Source organism: Tachyglossus aculeatus, chromosome 23 (genome assembly GCF_015852505.1).
Source record: "Tachyglossus aculeatus isolate mTacAcu1 chromosome 23, mTacAcu1.pri, whole genome shotgun sequence".
NCBI classification, from domain to species: Eukaryota; Metazoa; Chordata; class Mammalia; order Monotremata; family Tachyglossidae; genus Tachyglossus; species Tachyglossus aculeatus.
This window is the reverse complement of record NC_052088.1, coordinates 37,877,592-37,895,230: the sequence shown is the minus strand read 5'-3', so window position 1 is coordinate 37,895,230 and position 17,639 is coordinate 37,877,592. Positions and strand designations below refer to the sequence as shown.

The 17,639-nt window shown below is 45.9% G+C and overlaps 1 protein-coding gene across 2 annotated transcripts in view; it reads left to right on the top strand.

The window, feature by feature from the left end:
• MAST4 (microtubule associated serine/threonine kinase family member 4) overlaps window positions 1-17,639 on the top strand; it is a 192,558-nt gene that overhangs the window by 81,897 nt on the left and 93,022 nt on the right. The gene's annotated exons all lie outside the window — the stretch shown is intronic.

Below are 17,639 nucleotides of genomic sequence, written 5' to 3'. Positions count from 1 at the left end.
AGTCACTTAACTCCTCACCATTGGCTCTAAAGCCCTCAATCACCTTTTTTTATTATTATTGTTGGTATTATTACGATATTTGTTAAGGACTTACTATGTGCCAGGCACTGTACTAAGCGTTGGGGTGGTTACAAATACAAGCAAATTGGATTGGACACAGTCCCTGTCCCACATGGGGCTCACAGTCTTGTTCCCCATTTTACAGATATGGTAACTGAGGCCCATTCATTCATTCAGTCGTATTTATTGAGCGCTTACTGTGTGCAGAGCACTGTACTAAGTGCTTGGGAAGTACAAGTTGGCAACATATAGAGACGGTCCCTATCCAACAGCAGGCTCACAGTCTAAGCCCAGAGAAGTGAAGTGACTTGTCCAAGGTCACACAGCAGACATGTGTTGGAGCCGGGATTAGGCTAAACTGCTTATCTAGGTTCCCCTCCTCCTCCCCCACCTTCAGTGGGCAAGCACCCCTCCCCAATCAGTCAGTTAACCAATCAGGGATATTTACTGAGCGCTTAGTCCGTGAAGAGCACTGTATAAAATGGTTGGAAGAGTAGAGTATAGTTAGTAAGCATGATCCCTGCCCTCAAGGAGGTTGCTTGACATAGTGGATAGAGCCCGGGCCTGGGTTCTCATCTCAGCTCCGCCACTTTCATTCGATCGTATTTATTGAGCGCTCACTGTGTGCAGAGAGCACTGTACTAAGCGCTTGGGAAGTACAAGTCGGCAACATATAGAGACGGTCCCTACCCAACAACGGGCTCACAGTCTAGAAGGGGGAGACAAACAGCAAAACAAAACATGTAGACAGGTGTCAAAATCGTCAGAACAAATAGAATTATAGCTCTAATGCACATCTTTTTGAACACTTACTACGTGCAGAGTGCTGGACTAAATTCTTGGGAGAGTACAACACAACAGAATTAGCAGACGCGTTCCCTGCCCACAACAGGCTTACAGTCTACAGGTTACACTAGGCCACATGACTTCTATTCAGTGTTATTAAAGTGAGCTGGATTCTTGAGACAGGGAGAAGGAAGTGACTTGCCTTCTCTGTGAGTTTGGGCAAGTCACTTCAGTTCTCTGGGCCTTAGTTTCCCCTTTTGCAAAATGGGGCTTTGATACCTGTTCTCCCTCCTACTTAGATTGGGAGCCCCATGCGGGACCTGCAGTAACTCAAGGAGTGATCTCTCGCTTACTTTTCCTTTGTAAATCACTCGCAAACTCCCTGTCCCCGCTAGCTGTTTCATCATCAATCGTATTTATTGAGCGCTTACTGTGTGCAGAGCACTGTACTAAGCGCTTGGGAAGTACAAATTGGCAACATATAGAGACAGTCCCTACCCAACAGTGGGCTCACAGTCTAAAGTTTCAGACATTTCAGACATTTAACTCCCTCCTCAAACCTCCTGTGCCCCTGTCCCCACCATCTCTTTCCCCTAATGACCTGGTCACGTAACTCTGTCTACTTGTTTTGTTTTGTTGTCTGTCTCCCCCTTCTTATAATAATAGTAATAATAATGATGATGGCATTTATTAAGTGCTTACTCTGTGCAAAGCACTGTTCCAAGCGCTGGGGAGGTTACAAGATGATTAGGTTGTCCCACGGTGGGGCTCATAGTCTTAATCCCCATTTTACAGATGAGGTAACGGAGGCCCAGAGAAGTTAAGTGACTTGCCCAAAGTCACACAGCTGACAAGTGGCGGAGCCGGGATTTGTTTTGTTTTGTTGTCTGTCTCCCCCTTCTAGTAATAATAGTAATAATACTGGCATTTATTAAGCGCTTACTATGTGCAAAGCACTGGTCCAAGCGCCGGGGAGGTTACAAGATGATCAGGTTGTCCCACGGGGGGCTCGCAGTCTTAATCCCCATTTTACAGATGAGGTAACTGAGGCCCAGAGAAGTGAAGTGACTTGCCCAAAGTCACCCAGCTGACAAGCGGCGGAGCCGGGATTTGAACCCATGACCTCTGACTCCAAAGCCCGGGCTCTTTCCACTGAGCCATGCCATGAGTCCGTTGTTGGATAGGGACAGTCTCTATATGTTGCCGACTTGTACTTCCCAAGCGCTTAGTTCAGTGCTGTGCACACAGTAATCATTCAATAAATATGATTGAATGATTGAATTTTGCATCTACCCCAGTGCTTAGTACAGTGCTTGGCACATGAGAAGCAGCGTGGCTCAGTGGAAAGAGCACGGGCTTTGGAGTCAGAGGTCATGGGTTCGAATCCAGGCTCCGCCACATGTCTGCTGTGTGACCTTGGGCAAGTCACTTAACTTCTCTGAGCCTCAGTTACCTCATCTGTAAAACGGGGACTAAGACTGTGAGCCCCACATGGGACAACCTGATCACCTTGTAACCCCCCAGCTCTTAGAACAGTGCTTTGCACATAGTAAGTGCTTAACAAATGTCATCATTATTACCATTATTATAGTAAATGCTTAATGAATACCACAATTATTGTTATTAATAACAATAGCCATAACATTACAAGCTACTGAACCCTGTACTTAGTGCTTGGGAGAGTACAATCCAGTGAAGTAGGTAGACGTGATCCCAGACTTCAAGGAATTTACAGTCTAGGCAGCGGAAAGATCATTGTGGGCAGGGAAAGTGTCTGTATATTGTTACTTTGTACTCTCCCAAGCGCTTAGGACACTGCCCTGCACATAGTAAGTGCTCAGTAAATATGACTGACTGAATGAATGAAATAACCAAATTTATGGAAAAGAATGAAATACAGTCAGATCGGACACAGTCTCTGTCCCAGGTGGGGCTCACGGCCTAAAGAGGAGGGAAAACATGCCTTGAATTTCCATTTAACATGTTAGGAGTAGTACAGTGCTCTGCACACAGTAAGCGCTCAATAAATACAATTGAATGATTGAATCAGTCAATCAAAGGTATTTATTGAGCGTTTACCATATGCAGAGCACTGTGCCAAGCACTTGGGAGAGTTTAGTAATAATAATAATAATAATAACAACAATAATAATAATAATGATGGTATTTGTTAAGCACTTACAATGTGCTAAGCACTGGGGGAGATACAAGGTAATCAGGTTGTCCCACGTGGGGCTCACAGTCTTAATCCCCATTTTGCAGATGAGGTAACTGAGGCACTGAGAAGTGAAGTGACTGGCCCAAAGTCAAATAGCAGACAAGCGGCGGAGCTGGGATTCGAACCCATGACCTCTGACTCCCAAGCCCATGCTCTTTCCACTGAGCCACGCTGCTTCTCTGTTGTAGTACAACAGAACCACAGTTGTACTTCTGCTGTACAACAGAAGTAGCAGAAACATTCCCTGCCCATAACAAGCTTACAGTCTAGAGGGAAACTGAGGCACGGTGAAGTGATTTACTCAGGGTCACACAGCAGACAAGCCAGGATTAGAACCCAGATCCTTTGATTCCCAGGCCCGGGATCTTTCCCCTAGGCCATGCGTGCTGCATCCACATTTAGATGGATGCAGATATATAATTGTGTTGTACTCTCCCAAGCATTTAATACAGTGCTCTGCATACAGTAAGTCCTCAATAAATATGATTAATTGATTGATTGGATGGGAGCATTCCAGCCCCTCTTCTTGGAGGCTCCATTTGGGGGACTTTACTGCTCTGCCCACAGCAAGTGTTCGATCAACACAATTGATTAATTGATTGACTTATTGACCCAATCTTCCATCCTGGGATTCAGCCCTTTGGCAAGTAGAAGAAAGTTTTTTTGTCGGGGTGGAGGTTGAGTTAGGGTTTGAGTGAAATTCTCAAGGGCAGGAATCAGGTCTACTGACTCTACTGAACGCCCAAGTGCTTAGCACAGTGCTCTGCATACAGTGGGTGCTCGGTAGGTTTTATAGTACAGTGAGAAGGTTTGCAATAGAGAAGCAGAGTTTGTGGGCTGAATTGTAGGAGGTGAGGTAGGAGGGGGCAAGGGGATTGACTGATTTAAATCTGATGGTGAGGAGTTTTTGTGTGATGTCGAGGTAGGTGGGCAGCCCTGGAGTTCCTTGAGGAGAGAGGAAACGTGGCCTGAACGTCTTTGTAGAAAAATGATCCAGGCAGCGGAGTAAAATATGGACTGGGGTGGGGAGAGGTGGGAGGCTGGGAGGTCAGCAAGGAGACTGATCCGATAACCAAGATGGGAAAGGATAAATGCTTGGATTAACGTGGTAGCGGTTTGATTGGAGAGGAAAGGGTGGATTTAGCGATGTCGCGAAGGTTGAACCAACAAGATTTAGTGCTAGAGTGAAAAGATTTAGCGACAGATTGAATATGTGGGTTGAATGAGAGAGAGAAAAGTCAAGGGTAACGCCAAGGTTATGGGCTTGTGAGACAGGACGGCTAGAGGTGCCGTCTGCAGTGATGGGAAAGTCAGGAGGGGGACAGGGTTTGGGTATTAAGATATAAGGAGTTCTGTTTTAGATCTGTTAAGTTTGAGGTGGTGGCCGAACATGCAGGTAGAGATATCTTGAAGGCCGGAGGAAATGCGAGATTGCAGAGTGGGAGGGAGATCAGGGCTGGAGATGTCGATTTGGGAATCGTCCGCACAGAGGTGGTAGTCTAAGCCATGGGAGCGAATGAGTTCTTCAGGGGAGTGGGTGTAGATGGAGAATAAATAGAAGGGGATGCAGAACTGACACCCAGTTAGGGGAGGGGAAGCAGAGAAGACTGAAAATGAGAGGCCAGAGAGATAGGAGGAGAACCAGGAGACAGCAGTGTCGGCGAAGCCGAAGTTGGATCACTTTTCCAGGAGAAGGGGGGGCGGTCGACAGGGTCCAAGGCAGCCGAGAGGTCGAGGAGGATTAGGATGGAGTAGAGGCCATTGGACTTGGCAAGAAGGAGATCGTTTGTGACCTTTGTGAGAGTAGTTTCTTTGGAGCGAAGGGGACAGACACCAGATTGGAGGGGGTCAAGGAGAGAATCGGAGGAGAAGATTCTGAGACAGCAGGTGTAGACAACTCACTCAAAGAGTTTGGAGAGGCACATTAGGAGGGAGAAGGGGCGATAACTGGAGGGAGCCATGGGGTCAAGGGAGGGGGGTTTTTAGGGTTAGGGAAGACAAGGGCATGTTTGAAAGCAGTGGGGAAGAAGCCGTTGGAGGGCGAACAGTTGAAGATGGAAGTCAGGGTGGGGAAAAAGGGATGGGGCAAGTATTTTGATAAGGGGCGAAGGATTGGGGTTGAATACACTTTCATTCATTCATTCAATTGTATTTATTGAGCGCTTACTGTGTGCAGAGCACTGTACTAAGCGCTTGGGAAGTACAAGTCGGCAACATATAGAGACGGTCCCTACCCAACAGTGGGCTCACAGTCTAGAAGGGGGAGACAGAGAACAAAACAAAACATATTAACAAAATAAGTAGAATAAATATGTACAAGTAAAATAAATAGAGTAATAAATATGTACAAACATATATACATATATACAGGATACACAGGTGGAGGGGGTGGATTTTGAGCGAAGATCTCTTGAGATACTGCTAGGAAGGATGGGAGAGTTGAAGAAGAGGTAGGAGGAGGGAGGGACAGGAGAGGATAGAGGATGGGAGTAGGGGAGATTTTAGGGAGCTCACACCTGATAGTTTCAATTTTCTCAATAAAGTAGATAGCCAGGTCTATTAATGGGGAGGCACGGGTTGTTTGAGGAGGGAGTTAAACGTCGGGAATAAATGGTGAGGGCAGTGGGCATGGGCGTCGATAAGGACGGAGAAATAATTTTGCCAGGCAGAAGATGAACTTACTTGATGTGGATGGAGGTTGGCCTGATATCTAGAATTCTGCCAGCAGCGCTCCGCAACTCGTGCACGGGAACAAAGGTGATCCAGGGATGTGGGTTAGTGGTACGAGATCGACGAACGGATAGGGGAGCGAGAGAGTTGAGTTCAGTAGAGAGGGTGGAGTTGAAGGCGTCAATTTGGTCGTCGGGGGAAGGTAGTTTGGCTGTGGAGGCTAAATGGGGCACGATGAATTGAGAAAATTGCTGCTGTGTGACCTTGGCCAAGTCACTTAACTTCTCTGTGCCTCATCTGTAAAATGGGGATTAAGACTGTGAGCCCCAAGTGGGACTACCTGATTACCTTGTATCTACCCCAGTGCTTAGAACAGTGCTTGGCACATAGTAAGCGCTTAACAAATACCGTAATTATTATTATCAGTATCATTACTTGATTTCTCTATGTCTCAGTTACCTCCTCTGCAGAATTCCCTCAATCGTATTTATTGAGCGCTTACTGTGTGCAGAACACTGTACAGAATGGGGATTAAGACTGTGAGCCCCCTGTGGGACATGGATTGGGTCAGCCCGAGCATTCAGTACAGTGCCTGGCTCATAGTAAGGTCTTAACGAGGGAAAGTGCTAATTCCGTTGTAGAGTACTCTTTCAGGTGCTTAGAACAGTGCTTTCTTTGCCTGGGCAGGAATTGTCACTGTTTATTAGTATAATATACTTTTCTGAGCACTTAGTACAGTGCTCTGCACACAGTAAGAGCTTAGTACATACGATTGAATTAATAGTAATCGCTCAATAAATACCTTTGATTGATTAGCAAATACCATTACCGTCTCTATATGTTGCCAACTTGTACTTCCCAAGCGCTTAGTACAGTGCTGTGCACACAGTAAGCGCTCAGTAAGGAAGCAGCGTGGCTAAGTGGAAAGAGCATGGACTTTGGAGTCATGGGTTCGAATCCCGGCTCCGCCGCATGTCTGCTGTGTGACCTTTGGCATGCCACTTAACTTCTCTGTTCCTCGGTTATCTCATCTGTAAAATGGGGATTAAGACTGTGAGCCCCACGTGGGACGACCTGATCACCGTGTATCCCCCCGAGCGCTTTGAACAGTGCTTTGCACGTAGTAAGCGCTTAACAAATGCGATCATTATTATTATTATTATTATTATTATTATTATTATTAAATACGATTGAATGAATGAATGAATGAAAACAGCCTCCAACGTCCGGGACGATGGGTGGGTGCAATCGCCGAGGCTGCCACGAGGGGGCGCCCGAGAGCCAAGGCTTTGAATAATAATGATAGTAATTATAATAATCAATCAATCAATCGTATTTATTGAGCGCTTACTGTGTGCAGAGCACTGTACTAAGCGCTTGGGAAGTACAAGTTGGCAACACATAGAGACGGTCCCTACCCAACAGTGGGCTCACAGTCTAGAAGGGGGGGGACGGAGAACAAAACAAAACATATTAACAAAATAAAATAAATAGAATAGATATGTACAAGTAAAATAAATAAATAAATAGAGTAATAAATCCGTACAAACATATATACATAAGGAAGCAGCGTGGCTCAGTGGGAAAGAGCCTGGGCTTTGGAGTCAGAGGTCATGGGTTCGAATCCCGGCTCTGCCAAGTGTCAGCTGTGTGACTTTGGGCAAGTCACTTAACTTCTCTATGCCTCAGTTCCCTCATCTGTAAAATGGGGATGAAGACTGTGAGCCCCACGTGGGACAACCTCATCACCTTGTATCCCCCCAGTGCTTAGAACAGTGCTTTGCACATAGTAAGTGCTTAATAAATGCCATCATTATTATTATTATTATATACAGGTGCTGTGGGGAAGGAAAGGAGGTAAGGCGGGAGGGATGGAGAGGGGGAGGAGGGGGAGAGGAAGGAGGGGGCTCAGTGTGGGAAGGCCTCCTGGAGGAGGTGAGCTCTCAGTAGGGCCTTGAAGGGAGGAAGAGAGCTAGCTTGGCGGATGTGGGGAGGGGGGGCATTCCAGGCCAGGGGGTGTATGGCGGATGTGTAGCGGGATAAAAGCGAGTAAAATTGAGGAGCTGGATGGTCCCCAATACTGCAGGTGCGAGATCCAATTTTTCTTCATCAAACCGAATAACTAAGCAGAAGCCAGCATGAGGCCAAAATGAAAGGGTTCTGCTGAAGCGGTAGCAAGCCGAGACTAGACGGCTCCATCTTCACGCCTCCTAAAGATGATTTCTTCCTTTGTCATTGGCAGGCCTTGACTGAAAACGTTTGTCCGTGGGGTGTGATGAAACCAATCCAATAATCCGTTTTGAACGCCCAACTCCTCCTCTAAACTCCTTGTGGGCAGGGGTCCCATCGACCGATTCCAGAAAACTGGGTTACCAAATTTTTGGTTGTGATAAACATTTATAGGGGTGTGCTATCTATATTCAAGTCACTATGTATATATGTTTGTACATATTTATTACTCTATTTATTTTACTTGTACATATTTATTCTATTTATTTTATTTTGCTAATATGTTTTGTTTTGTTGTCTGTCTCCCCATTCTAGACTGTGAGCCTGCCGTTGGGTAGGGACCGTCTCTATATGTTGTCAACTTGGACTTCCCAAGCGCTTAGTACAGTGCTCTGCACACAGTAAGCGCTCAATAAATACGATTGAATGAATGAATGAATGAAAAGCAGCATGGCTCAGTGGAAAGAGCCCGGGCTTTGGAGTCAGAGGTCATGGATTCAAATCCTCGCTCCGCCAATTGTCAGCTGTGTGACTTTGGACAAGTGACTTCACTTCTCTGGGCCTCAGTGACCGCATCTGTCAAATGGGGATGAAGACTGTGAGCCCCCCGTGGGACAACCTGATCACCTTGTAACCTCTCCAGAGCTTAGAACAGTGCTTTGCACATAGTAAGCGCTTAACAAATACCATTATTATTATTATTATTATTAATGGATACTATCAAAAAAAAGACAAGTGGCAGAGTGGGATTAGAACCTAGGTCCTATGGCTCCCAGGCTCGGGCTCTTTTCCTCTGTTTACACCGTTTTTCCAAGTTCTGTGGAGAAGGCAATGGTCTAGTGGATTGGATAGAGCATGGGCCTAGGAATCAGAAGGACATGGGTCCTAATCCCGACTCCGCCACTCGTCTGCTGTGTGACTTTGGGCAAGTCACTTAGCTTCTCTGTGCCTCAGTTACCTCTTCTGTAAAATGGGGATTAAGACGGGAAGACCCTTGTGGGATAGGGACTGCATCCAACCTAATTTTTTTTGGATCCACCCCAGAACTTGGTATAGTGCTGGGCACGTAGTAAGCGCTTTACCAACGTCACAGTTATTGTTATAATTATGCTTTCGCCTTGGGGAGGCGAGCCAGCCGACGGGGGACTTCCCGGGGTGGTTGAACCCCTAGTGATGTCACGGCGTCGGGTCAGGCTGACGACGTCGCCGCGGCCTACTTTCAAGCTGCCGAGCGACTGCCCGGTAATTTCAGGTGTTGTGTTTACCGACTCGGTTTCCTTCTGAATCACGGCTTCCCAAAACAAGTCCAACAGGTCGAGGGGGAGGCCGGGCCTCATCCCGCCCTTGTCCTCGGCCTCTTCCCTGCTCGCTCTCACTCATATCTCAACCCCGCGAGGGGAACCGGGCTGGCTACTTTCCCCTGCTCTCACCACTCGCAGGCACGCACCGACTTGTAGCCCGAGTTCCTCGCCCTTCCCAACCAGTCTTTGCCTCTTCGGTTCATTCATTCATGCATTCAGTCGTATTTACTGAGCGCTTACCGTGTGCAGAGTAAGCGCTTGGGAAAGTACAAATCGGCAACATATAGAGACGGTCCCGACCCAACAACGGGCTCGCAGTCTAGAAGGGGGAGACAGACAGCAAAACAAGTGGACAGGTGTCAATACCATCAGAATAAATAGAATTATATTCCTGCAGGGGCCAGAATTCCTTTTCCCCAGAGAGAAACCTAGCCCAGTTCGTTACAGGATTTGACGCAGGAATTTCTTTCATCTCCTCATCCTCAAATTTCCTCTTTGGGTTTTCCTGACCCGTCTCGGTGGGGGTTTAGACGGCCTGAGGTTTCGTAAGACTTCCAAGTGGAATGGAGCAGAGTGGTCTAGACTGTGAGCCCACTGTTGGGTAGGGACCATCTCTATATATTCCCAAGCGCTTAGTACAGTGCTCTGCACACAGTAAGCGCTCAATAAATACGATTGATTGATTGATTGATTGATTGAGAAGAGGACTGGCCTCGGAGTCAGAAGACCTGGGTTTGAATCCCGGCTCCACCAGTTGTCTGCTGTGTGACTTTGGGCAAGTCAGTTCACATCTCTGGGTCTCGGTTACCTCCTCTGTAAAATGAGGATTAGGATTGTGAGAATTATGTGGGACATGGATTGGGTCCAACTTTGCATCCTCCGCTTAGTACAGCTTAGTAAAGGGCCTTAAAAAAAAAGAGTTCTGTTTGATAGCTTCGTTGGAAAAGAAAGCAAAGTGAGAAGTCAGAATTCATTCATTCAATCATATTTATTGAGTGCTTACTGTGTGCAGAGCACTGTACTAAGCGCTTGGGAAGTACAAGTTGGTAACGGGGGAGACAGACAACAGAACAACACATATTAACAAAATATAATAAATAGAATAGTAAATATGTACAAGTAAAATAGAGTAATAAATCTGTACAAACATATATACAGGTGCTGTGGGGAGGGGAAGGAGGTAGGGCAGACTGTGAGCCCACTGTTGGGTAGGGACCGTCTCTATATGTTGCCAACTTGTACTTGCCAAGCGCTTAGTACAGTGCTCTGCACTGTAAATATGATTGATTGATTGAGGGGGCTCAGTCTAGGAAGGCCTCCTGGAGGAGGTGAGCTCTCAGTAGGGCTAAGAGGATATGTGGAGGGAGTGTGGTCTAGTGAAATGTGTTTGAGAATTAGTGTTGCCTAGCAGATAGATCAAGGGCCTGGAAGTCGAAAGGACCTGGGTTCTAATCCTGGTTCTGCCGCTCGTCTGCTCTGTGACTTTGGGCAAGTCACCCCACTTCTCTGTGCCTCAGTTACCTCATCTATAAAATGAGGATTAAGACTGTGAGCCCTATGTAGGGATGGTATCCAACCTGATTATCTACCCCGGTGGCTGAGTAAAGTTCCTGACACGTAGTAAGCACTTAACAAATACTCTGAAAAAAAAAAAGAGTCCTTCAGGATTAATGGTTTAGCACTGACAGTGAGCCAGGCACTGGGATAAATGATGGTTAAGGTGTCCAGTATACTTATGGTATTTGTTAAGCGCTTACTATGTGAAAGCACTGTACTTAATGCTGGGGTTAGATACATGTTGGACACAGTCCCTGTCCCACATTCACAGGTTAAGTAAGGTAATTGGCATCCAGTTTGATGCAAGGGTCTGCAGGGAGACCTCCATGTCTCCACAGACCCCCGTGTTCATGCCCTCCCTCCTGTCTGGAACATCTCCCCCACCCCCTTCACCCCGAGCTCTCCCCATTTTCAAGGCCCTACTGAAATAACACCTCGCCAAGAGGCTTTGCTGGATGAATCTCTCATCTCCCCACCTCCTGCCATTTAATAATAATAATAATGATGGCATTTATTACACGCTTACTATGTGCGAAGCCCTGTTCTAATCACTGGGGGGGATACAAGGTGATCAGGTTGTCCCATGTGGGGCTCACAGTCTTCATCCCCATTTGACTGGTGAGGGAACTGAGGCTCAGAGAAGTTAAGTGACTTGCCCAAAGTCACACAGCAGACATGTGGCGGGGCCGGGATTAATAATAATAATAATAATAATAATAATAATGATGGCATTTATTAAGCCCTTACTATGTGCAAAGCACTGTTCTAAGCACTGGGGAGGTTACAAGGTGATCAGGTTGTCCCACGGGGGGCTCACAGTCTTAATCCCCATTTTACAAATGAGGGAACTGAGGCCCAGAGAAGTGAAGTGACTTGCCCAAAGTCACACAGCTGACAATTGGTGGAGCCGGGGATAGAACCCATGACCTCTGACTCCAAAGCCCGGGCTCTTTGCCTTGAGCCACACTGCTTTCTACCTGGATGTTGCCCTTAGGAGCATGCCTTTCTACTCTATTACTTCCTCTCATCTGTAATTTACTAGGGTCTGCCTCCCCCAGCTCAGTTGTAATAATAATAATAATAATAATAATAACAACAATAATAATAATAAGGTCTGCCTCCCCCAGCTCAGTTGTAATAATAATAATAATAATAATAATAACAACAATAATAATAATAGGGTCTGCCTCCCCCAGCTCAGTTGTAATAATAATAATAATAATAATAATGGTATTTATTAAGTGCTTACTATGTGCCAGGCACTGTACTAAGCTCTGGGGTGGATACAAGCAAATCAGGTTGGACACAGCCCCTGTCCCACAAAGGGCTCACTGTCTCAAGCTTCTAGAAGGCAGGAATCATCTCATTCATTCAATCATATTTATTTAGCACTTACTGTGTGCAGAACACTGTACTAAACGCTTGAGAAAGTATCTACTCGCTCTATGATTCTCTCTAAAGCCCTAAGTAGTAATAATAATAATGATGGTATTTGTTAAGCGCTTACTATGGACCAGGCACTGTTCTAAGTGCTGCGGGAGATTCAAGGTAGTCGAGTTGGACACAGTCCCTGTCCCGCGAAGGGCTCACAGCCTTCATCCCCGTTTAACAGATGAGGGAACTGAGGCCCAGAGAAGTGAAGTGACTTGCCCAAGGTCACCCAGCTGACAAGTGGCAGAGCAGGGATTAGAACCCATGACCTTTTTACTCCCAGGCCCAAGTATATATATGTACTTCTAGACTGTGAGCCCACTGTTGGGTAGGGACCGTCTCTATATGTTGCCAACTTGTACTTCCCAAGTGCTTAGTACAGTGCTCTGTACACAGTAAGTGCTCAATAAATACGATTGATTGATTGATAGTATATAGTATAGTAGTATATAGTATACACTATAATATATAGTATACTATAGTAGTATATATATATGTATTATAGTATATAGTATAATATATAGTAAATACTGTAAAATATAGTGTACTATAGTAGTGTGTGTAGTATAGTATATAGTATAGTTATGGTATACTATATAGACTATACTATAGTATACTATATACTATACTATATACTATAGTACTGAGAAGCAGCGTGGCTCAGTGGAAAGGGCCTGGGCTTTGGAGTCAGAGGTCATGGGTTCAAATCCCGGCTCCACCTCTTGTCAGCTGTGTGACTTTGGGCAAGTCACCTCACTTCTCTGGGCCTCAGTGACCTGATCTGTAAAATGGGGATTAAGACTGTGAGCCCCACAGGGGACCACCAGATCACCTTGTAAATTCCCCAGCGCTTAGAACAGTGCTCTTCTAGACTGTGAGCCCACTGTTGGGTAGGGGCCGTCTCTGTGTGTTGCCAACTTGGACTTCCCAAGCGCTTAGTACAGTGCTCTGCACACAGTAAGCGCTCAATAAAGACGATTGATCAATTGATTGCTCTGCACATAGTAAACACTTAATAAATGCCATTATTATTATCATTATTATAGTACTATACTATATGCTATAGTATCTATATGCTATATACTATAATATGTAGTAGTATATATTCATTCAATCATAAAATTCATACAATTCATACAAGTTGCCAACTTGTACTTCCCAAGTGCTGAGTCCAGTGCTCTGCACACAGTAAGCGCTCAATAAAGACGATTGATTGATTGCTCTGCACATAGTAAGCGCTTAATAAATGCCATTATTATTATTGTTATAGTACTATACTATATGCTATAGTATATATATACTATAAACTATAATATGTAGTAGTATATATTCATTCAATCATACAATTCATACAATTCATACAAGTTGCCAACTTGTACTTCCCAAGCGCTGAGTCCAGTGCTCTGCACACAGTAAGTGCTCAATAAATACGATTGATTGATTGATTGAATCGTATTTATTGAGCGCTTACCATATAGTATACATATGGTATGGTATACATATGGAGAAGCAGTGTGGCTCAGTGGAAAGAGCACGGTCTGTGGAATCAGAGGCCATGGGTTCAAATCCCGGCTCCGCCAATTGTCAGCTGTGTGACCTTGGGCAAGTTTCTTCACTTCTTTGGGCCTCAGTTCCCTCATCTGGAAAATGGGGATGAAGATTGTGAGCCCCCGGTGGGACAACCTGATCACCGTGTAACCTCCCTAGCGCTTAGAACAGTGCTTTGCACATAGTAAGCGCTTAATAAATGCCATTATTATTATTATTATTATACCATATATATATATAGTATATAGTCTGTAATAGTAAACTCACTGTGGGGCGGGAATGTCTGCTCTGTTGTTATGCTGTACTTTCCCAAGTGCTTAATACAGGACTCTGCACACAGTAAGCGCTCAGTAATACCTGTATATATGTTTATACCTGTAGATATGTTTGTATGTGTTTATTACTCTCTTTTATTTGTACATATCTATTCCATTTATTTTATTTTGTTAATGTGCTTTGTTTAGGTTGTCTGCCTCCCCCTTCTAGACTGTGAGCCCGCCGTTGGGTAGGGACCGGCCCTATATGTTGCCCACTTGGACTTCCCAAGCGCTTAGTCCAGTGCTCGGCACATAGTAGGCGCTCAGTAAATACGATTGAATGAATGAATGTGTAATATAGTATATTGGGAGAAGCATTGTGGCTCAGTAGAAAGAGCACGGGCTTTGGAGTCAGAGGTCATGGGTTCGAATCCCGACTCCGCCACATGGCTGCTGTGTGATCTTGGGCCAGTCACTTAACTTCTCTGGGCCTCAGTTCCCTCATCTGTAAAATGGGGATTAAGACTGTTAGCCCCACGTGGGACAACCTGATCACCCTGTATCCTCCCCAGCGCTTAGAACAGTGCTTTGCACATAGTAAGCGCTTAATAAATGCCAATTATTATTATTATAAATACGGTGGAATGAATGAATGAAAGGGTCTGGGGGCTGCTTGGGGAGGGGTTCCCAGGGGCTGGGGAGGAGAGGGCCAGGACCGGTTGGGCGACCTTCTCCTTCTCCTCCTTCTCCTCCTCTTCCTCCTCCTCCTTCTCCTCCTCCTCCTCAATCGTATCTGTTGAGCGCTTACTATGTGCAGAGCACTGTACTAAGCGCTTGGGAAGTACAAATCGGCAACACATAGAGACAGTCCCTACCCAACAGTGGGCTCGCAGTCTAAAAGGGGGGAGACAGAGAACAAAACCAAACATACCAACAAAATAAAATAAATAGGATGGATATGTACAAGTAAAATAAATAAACAAATAAATAGAGTAATAAATCTGTACAACCATATATACATATATACAGGTGCTGTGGGGAAGGGAAGGAGGTAAGGTGGGGGGATGGAGAGGGGGACGAGGGGGAGAGGCCTCCTCCTCCTCCTCCTCTTCCTCCTCCTCCTCTTCCTCCTCCTCCTCCTCCTCCCCTGGGGGCGGGTCTTCACTGGCAACCGGGGGAGGGGCTGCAGATGGGGTGTCCGCCCCCCACCCCCGGCCTTGTCAGTCCCGCACAGCCCCGGCCAGGGAGGAGCAGGCGGGTGGGCCGCAGCAGGAGGAGGAGGAGGCGTCCAGTACAGCTCCATCCCCCCTGGGGGTCCAGCCTGGACCATGTCCGACCCCAACTACTGGGCAGTCCTGCCCAACTTCACCCTGCCCCATTTGAGGACTGGCAACAGGCTACGGAGGACACAGAGGTACCAAATTGGGACCCCCCCAGGACCCCCACATCTCCCCCTCCTCTGCCCTCCCACCCCACCATCCAACGGTCAGGCCGGCCTGCCAATCAATCAATCAATCAATCGTATTGATTGAGCGCTTACTGTGTGCAGGGCACTGTACTAAGCGCTTGGGAAGTCCAAGTTGGTCCCTACCCGACAGTGGGCTCACAGTCTAAAAGGGACTGCCAGGGACCCAGTCCCCGCTGTGCCACTTGCCTGAATAATAATAATCGCTTAGGACAGTGCTCTGTACTAATAATACTAAGCGCTTGGTATTAAGTGCTTAGTAATTATTGAGCACTTAGTACAGTGCTCAATAAATACCATTGAATGAATTAATTAATAAAATGGGGATGAAGACTGTGAGCCCCACAGTAAGCGCTCAATAAATACGATTGGTTGATTAATAATCATAATGATGGCATTGATTAAGCGCTTACTATGTGCAGGGCACCGTTCCAAGCGCTGGGGAGGTTACAAGGTGATCAGGTGGTCCCATGGGGGGCTCACAGTTCGGAAATATTTGGACCGTGTTAACAGCTTGTTGGAAAACGTTTAGTACATCTTTACTATTCTTTTTATTTTGTTAATGGGCATGTGGCCTTAATTCTGTTTGTTCTGACAGTTTTGACACCCGTCTGCATGTGTTGTTTTGCTGTCTGTCTCCCCCTTCTAGACTGTGAGCCCGTTGTTGGGTAAGAACCATCTCTATATGTTGCCGACTTGTACTTCCCAAGCGCTTAGTACAGTGCTCTGCACACAGTAAGCACTCAATAAATACAATTGAATGAATGAATGAATGAGAGCTTACCTCCTCCAGGAGGCCTTCCCAGACTGAGCCCCCCTTTTCCCCTCCCCCTCCCCATCCCCCCTGCTCTACCTCCTTCCCCTCCCCACAGCACTTGTATATAGTTATATATATATATATATATATATATATACACACATATATATAGCTGTGTATATATATATATGTACAGTTATTACTCTGTTTTACTTATACATGCTTACTATTCTATTTATTTTGTTAATGTTGTGCATATAACCTTAATTCTATTTGTTCTGACAATTTTGACACCCGTCTACATGTGTTGTTTTGTTGTCTGTCTCCCCCTTCTAGACTGTGAGCCCGTTGTTGGGTAGGAACCGCCTCTATATGTTGCCGACTTGTACTTCCCAAGTGCTTAGTACAGTGCTCTGCACACAATAAGCACTCAATAAATACGATTGAATGAATGAATGAATGAATGAGAGCTCACCTTCTCCAGGAGGCCTTCCCAGACTGAGTCCCCTTTTTCCTCTCCCCCTCCCACCCTACCTCCTTCCCCTCCCCATGGCACTTGTATTTAGTTGTATATATATACACACACACACACACATATATATATATATATTTATTACTCTGTTTTACTTGTACATACTTACTATTCTATTTATTTTATTAATGTTGTGCATATAGCCTTAATTCTATTTGTTCTGACAATTTTGACACCCGTCTACATGTTTTGTTTTGTTGTCTGTCTCCCCCTTCTACACTGTGAGCCTGTTGTTGGATCGGGACCGTCTCTATGTTTCCGACTTGTAATTCCCAAGCGCCTAGTACAGTGCTCTGCACACAATAAGCTCTCAATAAATACGATTGAATGAATGAATGAATGCTGGGTGACCTTGGGCCGGTCACTGCCATCCTCCGGGCCTCAGCTACCTTATCTGTAAAATGGGGACTGAGAGTGTGAGCCCCATGTGGGACGAGGGACTGTGACCAACCGGATTTGCTGGGCTCCACCCCAGAGAAGCAGCGTGGCTCAGAGGAAAGAGCCCGGGCTTGGAAGCCAGAGCTCGTTGTTTCTAATTGTCAGCTGTGTGACTTTGGGCAAGTCACTTCTCGTCTCTGGGCCTCAGTGACCTCATCTGGAAAATGGGGATGAAGACCGTGAGGCCCACGAGGGACAACCTGATCACCTTGTATCCCCCCCAGTGCATAGAATCAATCAATCAATCGTTTTCGTTGAGCGCTTACTGTGTGCAGAGCACTGTACTAAGCGCTTGGGAAATACAAGTTGGCAGCATATAGAGACAGTCCCTACCCAACAGATGGCTCATAGAACAGTGCTTCATATATACTAAGCGCTTAACAAATGCCA